Below are 15,639 nucleotides of genomic sequence, written 5' to 3'. Positions count from 1 at the left end.
TAGCAGTACTGATGCGGTTACACACTGTGGGGAATACTGTTTGAGTGACACCGTTAGTAGTACTGATGTATAGACACACTATGGGGTATTACAGATGGAATGAAACACTATGGGGTGTACAGCAGAACGAGACACTATGGGGCAGTACTGATCGATTATCGCATTCTGGGCTTGATAGAATGAAACATCGTGTGACAGAGTGACACACAGTGCGGATTTACTGAATGATTGACACACTATGGGGTATTAGTGATGGAATGACGTCATACCCGTTCTGTTTGGTATCCTTTCGGCATGGTGTCCGTTCGGTACCCTAGCTTCCATTTATTGGCTTCGACTTCTCGTCCTTCGATATCCCATCCGCACAGGAGTAGTCACGGAGGGACAAATTGTGGGGTAGTACTAATTGACGGACACATTGTTGTGCAGTACTGATGGAGTGATCCACAATGGGGTAGAACTGATAGCATGACGCACGATGGGATATTATTGATGGAATGACACACTCTTCACCCCTGTGCATGAGGGCGGCGGGTGGTTCTCCACTAAGTTAGCCCACAGCATCACTGACTGACAGACTCGGTATCAATGTGAAAGGCCATCAGGTAAAATTAACGGAAACCAGAGTGACTCGGTATCAAATTCAATGGGCGGGTTTGAGTTGCCTTGAAGAAGGTTCGGCCCAAAACAATCCATGGACCAGCATCTCAACAACTCAGAATATCTGTGGATTCGGACAGAACCGCTTCAGTCGGTTACATCGTGGATTGCCGTGCAACAAATTATTTACGACAAGTTTAATGTGACCTTGACCAAGTGCAGACCCGTTGGGTTCGCGACCACAACGCCAGATTCCACCACTCACACGTTCCCCCAACGCAATATTACACCACTCACGCATCGCCCACAACTGCGCAGACGCGACTCATTTCTCCTCACCCCCCCAGCACCCTTTCCTCTTTTCACCCTCCCTCTTCAATCCATGGGGGGAGGGGGTGATAAACAGGGAGGGGCAGAGAGAGAGAGAGGGGGTAGCAAGGGACGGGGTGGAGAGGGAGAGGGTAGCGAAGAAGGATAGCTAGGGAGATGGGGTAGATAGGGAGGGGGTAGAGGTGGGGAATGAGGGTAGAGAGGGAGGGGCGAAAGAGGGAGTGTAGACGTGGCAACTACCCTCCCTACCCCCTCCTCCCCCTCAATCCCACCACGCTCCCTCCTCAACCCCCCAGTATATTTCCCATCTCCACGCTAATCCCCGCCCATCTCCCTCCTCCTCATTTACCTCATCATCCTCACCTCACTTCCATCCCCTGCCCCGGGGCCATGGACACAGATCTGGAAGGTCGATTCAGGTGGATTCATATTTTGAACCATTGCCAACCGATGTCCAAACGGTCTCGTTCGGTTTTCTTCAAGTTCCTTGATTCTAATATTCCGCCACTCGACCTCTACAGGAGAACAGTATTTGCATTGTTTTCCTTGTCGTATCTCCCACCATGTTTTGACCGCTCATCATCACTGTGCCTGCTGGCGGTGGGCGGTCCCCCTCTCAGTAAATCATCAACGTCAGTGAGTGACACGTTCGGTAACAGTGTCAAAGGCCACCAGGTAATGTTGAAGGTCACACGAGTGATTCAGTATAAATCCCATTGGGTGGGAATGAGCTGCTTTGGAAAAGGTTCGGTCCAACACTATATATAAACGGTAATCTCGACATGTCAGAGTTTTTGAGGATTCGGACACGGTACCGTTCCGTTCACTTACCTGCTAGTTTGCCGGTCACAAAATAATTGGATTGAATTGATGGAGAATACATCTCAAGGCCTAAACTGCTTTCTGCCCACCATTTCTTGGCCTGATACAATGGGGTTTCGGTCGAGTGATGTCGCCATTCTACAATCATCTGCTAGTTTTCTGTGTACAACATAAATGGCATGGGGTTAATGTGAAACAAATCTCAGGGCCTGAGCTGCTTTCTGTCCACCATTGGTCTGTTGCATCTTCATTTCCATCTTGTCATGTCGGCATCATTGGCACATGTCAGAACGTTACCATCTCATCTGGCGTCATCTGGTGAGTTACATAGAAACATAGAAAATATGTTTCACATCTGTAGTGGTTAGTTTAGTTTAACATTTCTAGTGGAGTTTAACATCTGTAGCGGTTAGTAGCTGGGGAATATTCGGAGGGATAGGTTATACAGACATTTGGATGGGCAAGGGGTGATTAGGGATAGTCAGCATGGTTTTGTACGTGGGAGGTCGTATCTCACAAATCTATTGGTTTTTGCTGAAGACTTGACCAAAAAGGTTGATGAGGGCAGAGCTGTAGATGTTGTGTACATGGACTTCAGTCAGACGTTCGGCAAGGTTCCGCATGGTTGGCTGCTCTGGAAGGTTAGATTGCATGGGATCCAAGTAGAGATTGCTGAACGGATAGAACATTGGCACCATGGAAGGAGGCAGAGTGTGATGGTGGAAAGTCACTACTCAGACTCGAGGCCTGTGACTGGTGGTGTGCCTCAGGATTCGGTGCTGGGCCCGTTACTGTTAGTCATCTCCATCAATGATTTGGATGAGAACATACAGGGCATGATCAGCAAGTTTGCTGAAGATACAAAAGTTAGTAGTTTTGCAGTTAGTACAATGGTTGTGAAAGGTTGCAGCGGGATCTAGATCGATTGGCCAGGTTGGCGGAGGAATGGTTGACGGAATTTAATACAGAAAAGTGTGAGGTGTGGCATTTATTGACGTCGAACAAAGGCTAGGGGTCATCGGCAAGCCTCAGATGCTGACAATCTGAAATAAAAACAGTAAATGGTAGGTCTCTGCGCAGTGTTCTAGAGCAGAGGGATCTAGGAGTATAGGCGCATGGTTCCTTGAAGGTCAAGTCGCAGGTAGATAAGGTGGTCAAAAAGGCTTTTGGCACTTTGGCCTTCATCAGTCAGTGTATTGAATTTGGAGTTTGGAAGGTCATGCTACAGTTGTATAAGACGTTCGTGAGATTGCATTAAGAATATTGTGTTCAGTTCTGGGCACCATGTTATAGGACATATGTTGTCAAGCTTGAAAGGGTGGAGAAACAATTTTCACACAGAGAGTGGTGAATCTCTGGAACTCTCTGCCGCAGAGGGTAGTCGAGGCCAGTTCATTGGCTATATTTAAGAGGGAGTTAGATGTGGCCCTTGTGGCTAAGGGGATCAGAGGGTATGGAGAGAAGGCAGGTACGGGATACTGAGTTGGATGATCAGCCATGATCATATTGAATGGCGGTGCAGGCTCGAAGGGCCGAATGGCCTTCTCCTGCACCTAATTTCTATGTTTCTATGTTTCTAAGAGGATGTTGGCAGGATTAGAGGGTGTGAGCTGCAGGGAGACATTGAGTAGGCTGGGTCTCTATTCCACGGAGGAGGATGGGAGACCTTATAGAAGTATACAAGATCATGAGAGGAATAGATCGAGTAGATGTGCAGAGTATTTTACCCAGAGTAGGAGAATCGAGGACCAGAGGACATAGGTTCAAGGTGAAGGAGAAAATATTTAATAACTAATCGGAGGGATAACTTGTTCACACAGAGGGTGGTGGGTGTATGGAAGAAGCTGCCAGAGGATATAGTTGAGGCAGGGACTGTCCCATCGTTTAAAAATCTGTTGGGCAGTTACATGAATAGTACAGGTTTAGGGGGTTAAGGCATGCGGGACTTATATAGCTGGGACATTGTTGGCCTGTGTGGGTGAGTTGTGTCGATGGGCCTGTTTGCACACTGTAATACGCTATAACTCGATGAGATACACAAATATTGCTGGAGATACACAAAAATGCTGGAGAAACTCAGCGGGTGAGGCAGCATCTAAGGAGAGAAGGAATATGCGACGTTTCGGGACGAGACCCCTCTTCGAGACCCTTCTTTACGTGGCCCATTCTTCCTCTCCCCAGATGCTGCCTCACCCGCTGAGTTCTCCAGCATGTTTGTCTACCTTCTATTTTTCCAGCATCTGCAGTTCTTTCATAAACGAATAAACTCGCGAGTCAGTCAGTGTTAAACATTATTTCAAAAATGCATGGAGATCACGTTTAACTATTACAATATAGTCCGACCATGTATATGAATCTCGGTATAGTCCGACCAAGTATATGAATCTCGGTATAGGATTGGCCAATTTTGAGTTAAGACAAATCAGTGACTGGGCATTTAAAGAACCGCTGATGATGGAATCGTGAGCGTCTCTGTGCAGAAAAAATCACCACGAACGCATTCTTCAATGCGCCGCATATCATTAATGTGGGTAGTTTTTCATGTACAAAAAATAATGGCGAAAGCAAAGATGCAACAAAAATAGGGCTCGTATCGCAACTTTCCGTGTAGATATAGAGGTTTTGATTTAACTTTGACAGGCAACGTCAACCGACTGGGCGTGGGAGGTGAGCGGTTTGCAGACTCGCGATGAGGGAGAATACATATGCGGTCAATATTTGTTTTCTCCGACGTGCCCGAACAATTGTAAGGCGTTGTGGATCTTCACCTGAATATCACGTGGTTCTTCACAATATTATGCAACATTCTGTGAACAACAGGCTTGCTCGGGGACTGTGATCAACATGGAGCTAATGACACACAAAGGTCCCGCAGGGATAATCCCGTTCCTTCAAATAAGGGAACCTTTCCAATGAGCCATTCCACAATCAAATAAGGAATTAACCTAAACGCCATTGGAGGATAAACGGTGTCAATGAAATGAACGAAATATGGATTGTTAGAGTCATATATGCGATCCAAAAGATATACTACCCCATCCTGGCTATTCTCGGTGTGCCCGGTAAGTAAGAAGAATTGTCGTTTGTGCTTGAATATTTGACAAACTGGCTGTATGTCTCACGAAACTCCCTATATTCATTTCAAGTTCAGTGATCGCCCTCTGCTGACGGATTATTAAGGCGCGAGTAATTCTTACCGTGACGGCCACGTTCACCAGTGCATTTTACGGGATGAAACGAAGATAGATCGGCAACTTCCCCGTGTTTGCACTGTTCGATATCGTGTACAGTGACGTTGTAGTGGGTTCCCTTGTTCCAGCTAAATTGGTGGAACACACAAAGTCACAGTGGATAGTAGAAAATGTGAAATGTTAAAGGAGTAAGTGCGGCGGCAACTGGCCTGGCCAGTGTTTCAAATTAGTGCCCTTACACTGGCTGGGTTCCGGCATCACATTATTCCAGCAGGTGCAGGAGTATTGCGGAGCGGATATAGAATGATTAAACATCTCGAACCTAATCATGTTTCTGTCGAAATTACCCCCGTCTCCTCTTTGCGTCAACTGAACATCTCTGTGGTTATCGTGGAACTAAAACCTGCCCTCCAGATAAAATATCATTTTGCCGTTTAGTTAAATTGACTGATTTCCAAAACTTTAATTGAAGTAAGTAAGCAAGTTTATTGGCCAAGTATTCACATACAAGGAATTTGCCTTGGTGCTCCGCCCACAAGTAACAACATGACATACAGTGACAGTTACGATTGACCGATTAGGAAACGGGGAGATGCAACGAGACCTGGGTGTCATGGTACACCAGTCATTGGAAGTAGGCATGCAAGTGCAGCAGGCAGTGAAGAAAGCCAAGTTAGCTTTCAGTGAAGTTAGCTTTCATAGCAAAAGGATTTGAGTATAGGAGCAGGAATGCTCTACGGCAGTTGAACAGGGTCTTGGTGAGACCACACCTGAAGTATTGCGTACAGTTTTGGTCTCCACATCTGAGGTAATACATTCTTGCCATAGAGGGAGTACAGAGAATGTTCACCAGACTGATTCCTGGGATGTCAGGACTTTCATATGAAGTCTGGATAGACTCGGCATCGTAAACATAACAGGGCCATGTCGTTGCTACCGATGTTGATATTGAGCAGTGTAATACCCATATGGTATTATTAATCCTTATACGTTGAGACCCATACTGATCTTTGTTTTCAGAATCACACAGATGCATTGGTGGAATTCCTGCTGAACTTTATCAAAGTAGTGTGCGCTTAACTCATGTCAACCACACAATGCGCTGGTAATATGTTCATTCTTTTTGCATCACAGTGAACCTGGTGACAATTGTGATCCTGTGTCGAGGAAAGTGTGGTCTCTCCAGCTGTGTGACTCGCTACCTGGTGGCCATGGCAGCGGCGGATCTACTGGTCATTATCTTTGACCTGATATTGAGACAGATTCCGATTGCTCATCAAATGACATTTGTTAAGACCATCCCCCTGTGTAATATCCACGCAGTCATGCTTTACGCAGCGACCGACTGTTCTGTCTGGTTCACCATCTCCTTCACCTTTGACCGATTTGTTGCCATTTGTTGCCAAAAGGTGAAGCATAGATATTGCAGTGAGAAAACGGCGGCTGTGGTTCTGGGCACGGTGAGTGCACTGAGCAGTGTAAAAAATGTTTACTGGTATTTTATGTACACATCTTGGTACAGATTGGCGAATACTCCCTGGTTTTGTTTCATGGATGTCCGTGTTATGATTTCACCTACCTGGGCAACGATTGCGTTTCTTCATTATATTCTCACCCCCTGTGTCCCTTTTGTATTGATTCTGCTGCTCAATACTTTAACGGTCAGACATATTTTGGTGGTCAGTAGAGCCCGCAGGAGACTCCGAGATCAGAAAAATGCGAAGAGCTCCAGTGATCCCGAAATGGAGAATCGAAGGAAATCTGTGATATTGTTGTTCATTATTTCCGGGAATTTCATTTTGTTATGGGCGGTATTTACATTCTATTTAATATGGCGACGAATATATCATTTGAGAAATCCAGGTTTTTCCCTTCCTACCTTTGTATCAGAAATAGGATTTATGCTGCAGCTGCTTAGTTGTTGCACAAACACGTGCATCTATGCAGTAACACAGACAAAGTTTAGAGAGCAGTATTTGACTGTGTTAATATATCCGTTTACTCTACCGATAAGATTAATTAAACACTGAAGAATGATCAAGGCTGAGACAATTAAAGTGTTATACTCAATAGTTAGAATCGTAGATTTATAGGGAAATGTTCAAATTCATGTTCAAGTGAGTTTATTGTCATGTGTCCCTGATAGGACAATGAAATTCTTGCTTTGCTGCAGCACACAGAACATAGTAGGCATTGACTACAAAACAGATCAGTGTGTCCATATACCATAATTTAAATATATACACACATGAATAAATAAACTGATAAAGTGCAAATAACAGAAAATGGGTTATTAATAATCAGAGTTTTGTCCGAGCCAGGTTTAACAGCCTGATGGCTGTGGGGAAGTAACTATTCCTGAACCTGGTTGTTGCTGTCTTCAGGCTCCTGCACCTTCTACCTGAAGGTAGCAGGGAGATGAGTGTGTGGCCAGGATGGTGTGGGTCTTTGATGATACTGCCAGCCTTTTTGAGGTAGCGACTGCGATAAATCCCCTCGATGGAAGGAAGGTCAGAGCCGATGATGGACTGGGCAGTGTTTACTGCTTTTTGTAGTATTTTCCTCTCCAGGGCGCTCAAGTTGACGAACCAAGCCACGATGAAACCGGTCAGCATGCTCTCTGCTGTGCACCTGTAGAAGTTAGGAGGGAGTCCTCCTTAACAAACCCACTCTCCGTAATCTTCTCAGGAAGTAGAGGCGCTGATGAGCTTTCTTGATAATTGCATTAGTGTTCTCGGACCAGGAAAGATCTTCAGAGATGTGCACGCCCAGGAATTTGAAGCTCTTGACCCTTTCAAACATCGACCCGTTGATATAAATGGGGCTGTGGGTCCCCCTCCTACTCCTTCTAAAGTCCACAATCAGTTCTTTGGTTTTGGTATAATTGATGCCCTTTTAAAGCAGGTGGGTACCTCAGACCTCAGAAGTGAGAGGTTGAAAATGTGCGTAAAAACTCCAGCCAGGTGGTACGCACAGGTTTTTAAATGCAGCACGCAAACAGCATCTACACTCATCAAGACCGCGCCGAGCATCAACCTGCTATTTACACTAATCTGACTACTTTTGCATTCTCGATATATGCTATTATCCCCATATCCCACCACTCCCTCGATTCAAAATTCAGCAGGCTAGTCGGGGAAATGCGCTCCGCCTCATCATTGAAATATGCGGATTGCCGGAAACCGGGCTAAACCTACATAGTCAGCGTGCGAAAGTGCAAATTCCGCAGTCAACAGGCAGAGGAGAGGACCAAGTATAAGATTAACTCGGGAACCTTCTGCTGACTGATTGTGGGGTGGGCTGCGCTGAAAGCAAGCAAAGACCAGGACAAACGAGCGCCAGTAACAGGCTACCTCAATCAGGGTGTTTCTTTGAAAGGCCAAGGCAGGGCTGGATTTAGATGAAGAGAGGCCCTAAACTGTTCCACTTGTGAGGCCCCTCCTAATCCCCCACCCCCACGACTGGAGGAAGATTGGCCGCCAAGGCTAGTGACTGTGTGATCCCAAGAGAAATACATCGTTGTGAGCTGCGAACAGGCTAACCCACTTTTAATGGAGGAGGGGGGATGTTTTACGGGTGGTTTGTGTTTAAACTAAATAAGAGGTGCTGTTGCCGGCACTTGCGTGTGGTCTCACTCTGTTAAGTGAGGAGTCTCATGACAGAAATGTCTGGTATGGTAATGGGAAGAGGAGTTAAAATGGTTCACCACTAGAAGATCGAGTAAGCCTTGACAAGTCGAATGTATGAGCCCTCCAACAATGTGGTTCCTAATTGGATGATTATATTTAGTCTTACAGTCCATGGTCAGAGTCGGTCCAATAGTCTTTCAATTCTTCCAAGTGCTTTTAGTATGTGAGTCACCCACAGGAGGAAACCGGTTACCATGAAGTACAAGATGGGTCACTCCACCCAGGAAGAGGTGAAACATCATCCCTACATGGGAGTGGAACTTAGCAGTGATTTGAAATGGTCTATTCACATCAACCAAAGAATCACCAAGGCTAACAGAATGCTGGGATTGCAGAAGGAAAATATTTATGGTTGCAATAACAGAACCAAGTGTATAGCCTGCAAGACTCTGATGAGACCCAAACTTGAGTATTGCTCAACAAATGTCTGGGGTTGTCTGGGATCCATGCCTGGGATCCACAAAACAAAACAGATGGGGAAAAGTTAGAAATAATTCAAAATAGAGCTGCAGGGTTTATCGTTGATGATTACAGCATGGAGTCCAGTATCACTAAAATCCTTGCTGATCTAGAGTGGGAAACCCCTCAAGACTGTAGGACCAAATTAAATTTGAGAAATTGAGATTGATAAAATTGAGAAAAACATTTTTCACACAGGGAGTGGTGAATCTCTGGAACTCTTTGCCACAGAAGGTAGTTGAGGCCAGTTCATTGGCTGTATTTAAGAGGGAGTTAGATGTGGCCCTTATGGCTAAAGGGATCAGGGGGTATGAAGAGAAGGCAGGTACAGGATACTGAGTCGGATGATCAGCCATGATCATATTGAATGGCGGTGGAGGCTCGAAGGGCCGAATGGCCTATTCCTGCACCTATTTTCTATGTTTCTAAATCTGACGACAATCTATAATGAAACGCACGGGTTTATTCCAAGCAACATCAAGAGTCATCATCGATCTACAAATTCATCCAGTCAACCAAAGACCTGGCAATCGGGGGTTATCAAATACAACATCATCCCAACAAATACAGACTGTTATAGGTGTTCACTGCACCCAAAGACAATACGCAAATTGAATCATTCGCACCGCACCCGACAATCAAGACTTTCAAGACCAACCTGGAAACAATTAATTTAAAGATGCTGACTTCCAAGGCCCACTTTAATATTTAATTGCAACTTTGCACATGACACACCTAATGTATGCGACAACCCATGATGGCGACTATACGTCAAGATACAGATACAGGAACAGACTGCATCTTCTGACTGGGATAAACTGCCCCCACTGGGATATTCTGACTGTGCGGGATCGGTCCTGTTGTGATGCAGTCTGGTTGTCGCACTCAGTTCATCAACACGGCGATTGATAAATCAACCTTTTTTGTTGCCGCAAGTCAGGAGTGACCCAAGGAGGCTTTCGCCCCTGCCCTCACTGCACTGTTGCATTTACCACGGCAGAGTTTCTTACACGGCATTTAAGAAGGCATCCTAAAGCCCCCAGACCAATGTCAGCTGGATAACCCAGATTCACAATGTAAACGTGGGCAGAGTCCGTTCACACCATCTGAAGGAAGGAGTGGAATTGGAAAATCTGGTGATCAACAAGAACGAGAAAGGGGAGATGGCATGAATGTGTCGAATGTGGGAAGTGTTTCACGTGGGCAGGGAGCCTTCACCGACACCTGTAGATCCACACCGGAGAGAGGCCATACACAAGGGAGACTTTAAACTAGAATGGTTGGGGCGAGGGACTCAAATAGAGAAAGCTAGTAGACAGAATGGGAGGCAGGAAGCAGAAAAGGGAAGCACTCGGACACAAGAGGAGAAAGAAAAAAAGGAAATAAACAGAGAATAAGAGACGGGGGGTTTCTTAAATGTGCATATTTTAATGCTAGGAGCATTGTAAGAAAGGTGGATGAGCTTAGAGTCTGGATAGACACCTGGAAGTATCATGTTGTGGCGATCAGTGAAACATGGTCGCAGGAGGGCTGTGATTGGAAACTAAATATTCCAGGATTTCGTTGCTTCAGGTGTGATAGAATTGGAGGGGCAAGAGGTGGAGGTGTTGCATTGCTAGTCAGGGAAGATATTACAGCAGTGCTTTGGCAGGATAGATTGGAGGGCCCATCTAGGGAGGCTATTTGGGTGGAACTGAGAAGTGGGAAAGGTGTAGCAACATTTATAGGGGTGTATTATAGACCGCCAAATGGGGAACGAGAATTGGAAGAGCAAATATGTAAGGAGATAGCAGATATTAGTAGTAAGCACAAGGTAGTGATTGTGGGAGATTTCAACTTTCCACACATAGACTGGGAAACACATTATGTAAATGGGCTGGGTGGTTTGGAGTTTGTAAAATGTGTGCAGGATAGTTTTTTGCAGCAATACATAGAGGTACCTACTAGAGGAGGGGCAGTGCTGGACCTCCTGTTAGGAAATAAGACGGGACATGTGGCGGAGGTATGCGTTGGGGAGCACTTCGGGTCCAATGATCACAATACCATTAGTTTCAATATAATTATGGAGAGGGTCAGAACTGGACCTAGGGTTGAGATTTTTGATTGGAGAAAGACTAACTTTGATGAGATGCGAGATGATTTAAAAGGAGTGAACTGTGACATTTTGTTTTATGGGAAAGATGTTGAAGAGAAATGGAGGACATTTAAAGGGGAAATTTTAAGTGTACAAAATCTTTATGTCCCTGTTCGGTTGAAAGGAAACAATAAAAATTGGAAAGAGCCCTGGTTTTCAAGGGAAATTGGACATCTTGTTCGGAAAAAGAGTGAGATCTACAATAATTATAGGCAGCATGAAGTAAATGAGGTGCTTGAGGAGTATAAGGAATGTAAAAAGAATCTTAAGAAAGAAATTAGAAAAGCTAAAAGAAGATATGAGGTTGCTTTGGCAAGTAAGGTGAAAGTAAATCCAAAGGGTTTCTACAGCTATATTAATAGCAAACGGATAACGAGGGATAAAATTGGTCCATTGGAGAGACAGAGTGGACAGCTATCTGCAGAGCCAAAAGAGATGGGGGAGATATTGAACAATTTCTTTTCTTCGGTATTCACCAAGGAGAAGGATATTGAATTATGTGAGGTAAGGGAAGCTATGGATACTATGAGGTTCAAAGTAAAAGAAGTACTGACACTTTAAAAAAAAATAAAAGTGGATAAGTCTCCAGGTCCTGACAGGATATTTCCTAGGACATTTAGGGAAGTTAGTGTAGAAATAGCCGGGGGTATGACAGAAATATTTCAAATGTCATTAGAAACGGGAATAGTCCCCGAGGATTGGCCTACTGCGCATGTTGTTCCATTGTTTAAAAAGGGTTCTAAGAGTAAACCTAGCAATTATAGACCTGTTAATTTGACTTCAGTGGTGGCCAAATTAATGGAAAAGATACTTAGAGATAATATATATAAGCATCTGGATAAACAGGGTCTGATTATGAACAGTCAACATGGATTTGTGTTTGGAAGGTCATGTTTGACTAATCTGCTTGAATTTTTTGAAGAGGTTACTAGGGAAATTGACGAGGGTAAAGCAGTGGATGTTGTCTATATGGACTTTAGTAAGGCCTTTGACAAGTTTCCTCATGGAAGGTTGGTTAAGAAGGTTCAACTGTTGGGTATAAATGCAGGAATAGCAAGATGGATTCAACAGTGGCTGAATGGGAGAAGCCAGAGGGTAATGGTGGATGGCTGTTTGTCGGGTTGGAGGCAGGTGACTAGTGGGGTGCCTCAGGAATCTGTGTTGGGTCCTTTGTTGTTTGACATGCACATCAATGATCTGGATGAAGGTGTGGTAAATTGGATTAGTAAGTATGCAGATGATACCAAGATAGGGGGTGTTGTGGATAATGAAGAGGATTTCCAAAGTCTACAGAGTGATTTAGGCCATTTGGAAAAATGGGCTGAAAGATAGCAGATGGAGTTTAATGCTGATAAATGTGAGGTGCTACACCTTGGCAGGACAAATCAAAATAGGACGTACAAGTCAAGTCAAGTCAAGTCAAGTTTATTTGTCACATACACATACGAGATGTGCAGTGAAATGAAAGTGGCAATGCTCGCGGACTTTTGTGCAAAAGACAAACAACAAAACAACCAAACAAATTATAAACACAATCATAACACACATATTCTTTTACATAATAAATAATGGAAGGAAGAAGTTCAGTAGAGTTAGTCCCTGGTGAGATAGGCGTTTACAGTCCGAATTGCCTCTGGGAAGAAACTCCTTCTCAACCTCTCCGTTCTCACCGCATGGCAACGGAGGCGTTTGCCTGACCGTAGCAGCTGGAACAGTCCGTTGCAGGGGTGGAAGGGGTCTCCCATGATTTTATTTGCTCTGGAGTTGCACCTCCTGTTGTATAGTTCCTGCAGGGGGGCGAGTGAAGTTCCCATAGTGCGTTCGGCCGAACGCACTACTCTCTGCAGAGCCTTCTTGTCCTTGGCAGAGCAATTCCCAAACCAGATGGTAATGTTCCCGGACAAGATGCTTTCCACCGCCGCTGCGTAGAAGCACTGGAGGATCCTCGGAGACACTCTGAATTTCCTCAATTGCCTGAGGTGGTAAAGGCGCTGCCTTGCCTTACTCACGAGTGCTGAGGCGTGTGATGCCCATGTCATATCCTCGGAGATGTGGACTCCCAGATATTTAAAACAGTTCACCCTATCCACAGGATCACCATTTATCCTCAATGGAGTGTACGTCCTCGGATGATGTGCCCTCCTAAAGTCCATGATCAGCTCCTTCGTTTTTTTGATGTTCAAGAGGAGGCTGTTATCCTGGCACCAGAGTGCTAGATCAGCCACCTCCTCCCGGTAGGCCTTCTCATCGTTGTCTGAGATCAGGCCCACCACCACAGTGTCATCAGCAAACTTAATTATTGAATTGGAGCTGAACCTAGCCACACAGTCATGTGTGTACAGGGAGTACAATAGGGGGCTGAGGACGCAACCCTGGGGCGATCCTGTGCTCAGGGTGAGGGACTCCGATGTATTCCCTCCCATCTTGACTACCTGGGGCCTGGCGGTGAGAAAGTCCAGGTCCCAGGCACACAGGGAGGTGTTGAACCCCAATTCCATTAGCTTCCCGGCCAGTCTGGTGGAGACTATGGTAAATGGTAGGGAATTGAAGAATACAGTTGAACAGAGGGATCTGGGAATAACCGTGCATAGTTCCTTGAAGGTGGAATCTCATATAGATAGGGTGGTAAAGAAAGCTTTTGGTATGCTAGCCTTTATAAATCAGAGCATTGAGTATAGAAGCTGGGATGTAATGTTAAAATTGTCCAAGGCATTGGTAAGACCAAATCTGGAGTATGGTGTACAATTTTGGTCGCCCAATTATAGGAAGGATGTCAACAAAATAGAGAGAGTACAGAGGAGATTTACTAGAATGTTGCCTGGGTTTCAACAATTAAGTTACAGAGAAAGGTTGAATAAGTTAGGTCTTTTTTCTCTGGAGCACAGAAGGTTAAGGGGGGACTTGATAGAGGTCTTTAAAATGATGAGAGGGATAGACAGAGTTGATGTGGACAAGCTTTTCCCTTTGAGAATAGGGAAGATTCAAACAAGAGGACATGACTTCAGAATTAAGGGACAGACGTTTAGGGGTAACATGAGGGGGAACTTCTTTACTCAGAGAGTGGTAGCGGTGTGGAATGAGCTTCCAGTGGAAGTGGTGGAGGCACGTTCGTTGGTATCATTTAAAAATAAATTGGATAAGCATATGGATGAGAAGGGAATGGAGGGTTATGGTATGAGTACAGGCAGGTGGCACTAAGGGAAATAATTGTTCGGCACGGACTTGTAGGGCCGAGATGGCCTGTTTCCATGCTGTAATTGTTATATGGTTATATGGTTATATGGTTATAGGAAGGAACTGCAGATCCTGGTTTGTTCCAAAGATTGACACAAAGTAACTCGGTGGCTCGGGCAGCATCTGTGGAGAACATGGAAAGGCTGCATCTTTTCCAGACTGATCCCAACCCAGAACCAACACCATTCTCCCCGTGACCACGTGAGTTTTCTCCGGGTGCTCTGGTTACACACGCTCCAAAGACGAACCGGTTTGCAGTTAATTGTTGGTATAAATGCAAATTGTCCCTAGTGTGCGTAGGATAGTGTTAATGTGTGGGGATCGCTGGTCGGCATGAACTCGGTAGGCCGAAGGGCCTGTTTCTGCAGTGTATCTCGGTACTAAAACTACATTAATCTAAACAAAATGTGCAATCTCGTATTTCTGCACCAGAGAAATTCATGAAAATCCAAAAGCTGCCGTTCCCTGACCGGGAATCGAACCCGGGCCGCGGCGGTGAGAGCGCCGAATCCTAACCACTAGACCACCAGGGAAGCTATAAGGGCCGTGAACATTACATAATGTCCTCCCGTAGTGATTCAGGCACCATGTATCTAGACGACGTGACAATACTACATTAAACACAGAAATATGGACAACATGTGCAGGAATAGGCCATTCGGCCCTTCGAGCCAGCACCGGCATTCAATATGCTCATGGCTGATCATCCACTCAGTATCCTGTACCTGCCTTCTCTCCATACCCCCTGATCCCTTTAGCCACAAGGGCCACATCTAACTCCCTCTTAAATATACCCAATGAACTGGCCTCAACTACCTTCTGAGGCAGAGAATTCCACAGATTCGCCACTCTCTGTGTGAAAAATGTTTTTCTCATCTCGGTCCTAAATGATTTCCCCCTTGTCCTTAAATTGTGAGCCCTTGTCCCCCCTATATCTAACGCTCTCTTGAAAACTCTCTGGGTGAAAACGTTTTTCCTCATCTCAGACCTATAAATGGCCCACCGCCTTATTCTTAAACTAAATCTGCACTTTCGTATTTCTGCGCCAGAGAAATTCAAAAGCTGCCGTTCCCTGACCGGGAATCGAACCCGGGCCGCGGCGGTGAGAGCGCCGAATCCTAACCACTAGACCACCAGGGAAACTGTAAGCACAGCGAACATTGCACATATTCCTCTTGCA

At 45.2% G+C, this 15,639-nt stretch overlaps 1 long non-coding RNA gene and 2 other non-coding genes across 3 annotated transcripts; all 3 read right to left on the bottom strand.

The window, feature by feature from the left end:
* Positions 1-261: 261 nt before the first annotated feature.
* Positions 262-2,749, bottom strand: LOC129694120 (uncharacterized). The gene is made up of 2 exons (XR_008722959.1): positions 1,294-2,749; positions 262-724 (listed from the first exon to the last, which is right to left on the bottom strand). It is a non-coding gene; the product is annotated as an uncharacterized LOC129694120 (long non-coding RNA).
* Positions 2,750-14,920: 12,171 nt separating this feature from the next.
* trnae-cuc (transfer RNA glutamic acid (anticodon CUC)) lies at positions 14,921-14,992 on the bottom strand. The gene has a single exon. It is a non-coding gene; the product is annotated as a tRNA-Glu (tRNA).
* Positions 14,993-15,527: 535 nt separating this feature from the next.
* trnae-cuc (transfer RNA glutamic acid (anticodon CUC)) lies at positions 15,528-15,599 on the bottom strand. The gene has a single exon. It is a non-coding gene; the product is annotated as a tRNA-Glu (tRNA).
* Between the last annotated feature and the right edge of the window lie 40 nt (positions 15,600-15,639).

The sequence above is a fragment of the Leucoraja erinacea genome, unplaced genomic scaffold (assembly GCF_028641065.1).
Source record: "Leucoraja erinacea ecotype New England unplaced genomic scaffold, Leri_hhj_1 Leri_54S, whole genome shotgun sequence".
In the NCBI taxonomy this organism is placed as follows: domain Eukaryota; kingdom Metazoa; phylum Chordata; class Chondrichthyes; order Rajiformes; family Rajidae; genus Leucoraja; species Leucoraja erinaceus.
The sequence above is the reverse complement of the archived record's forward strand: the minus strand, read 5'-3'. Positions and strand labels throughout refer to the sequence as shown.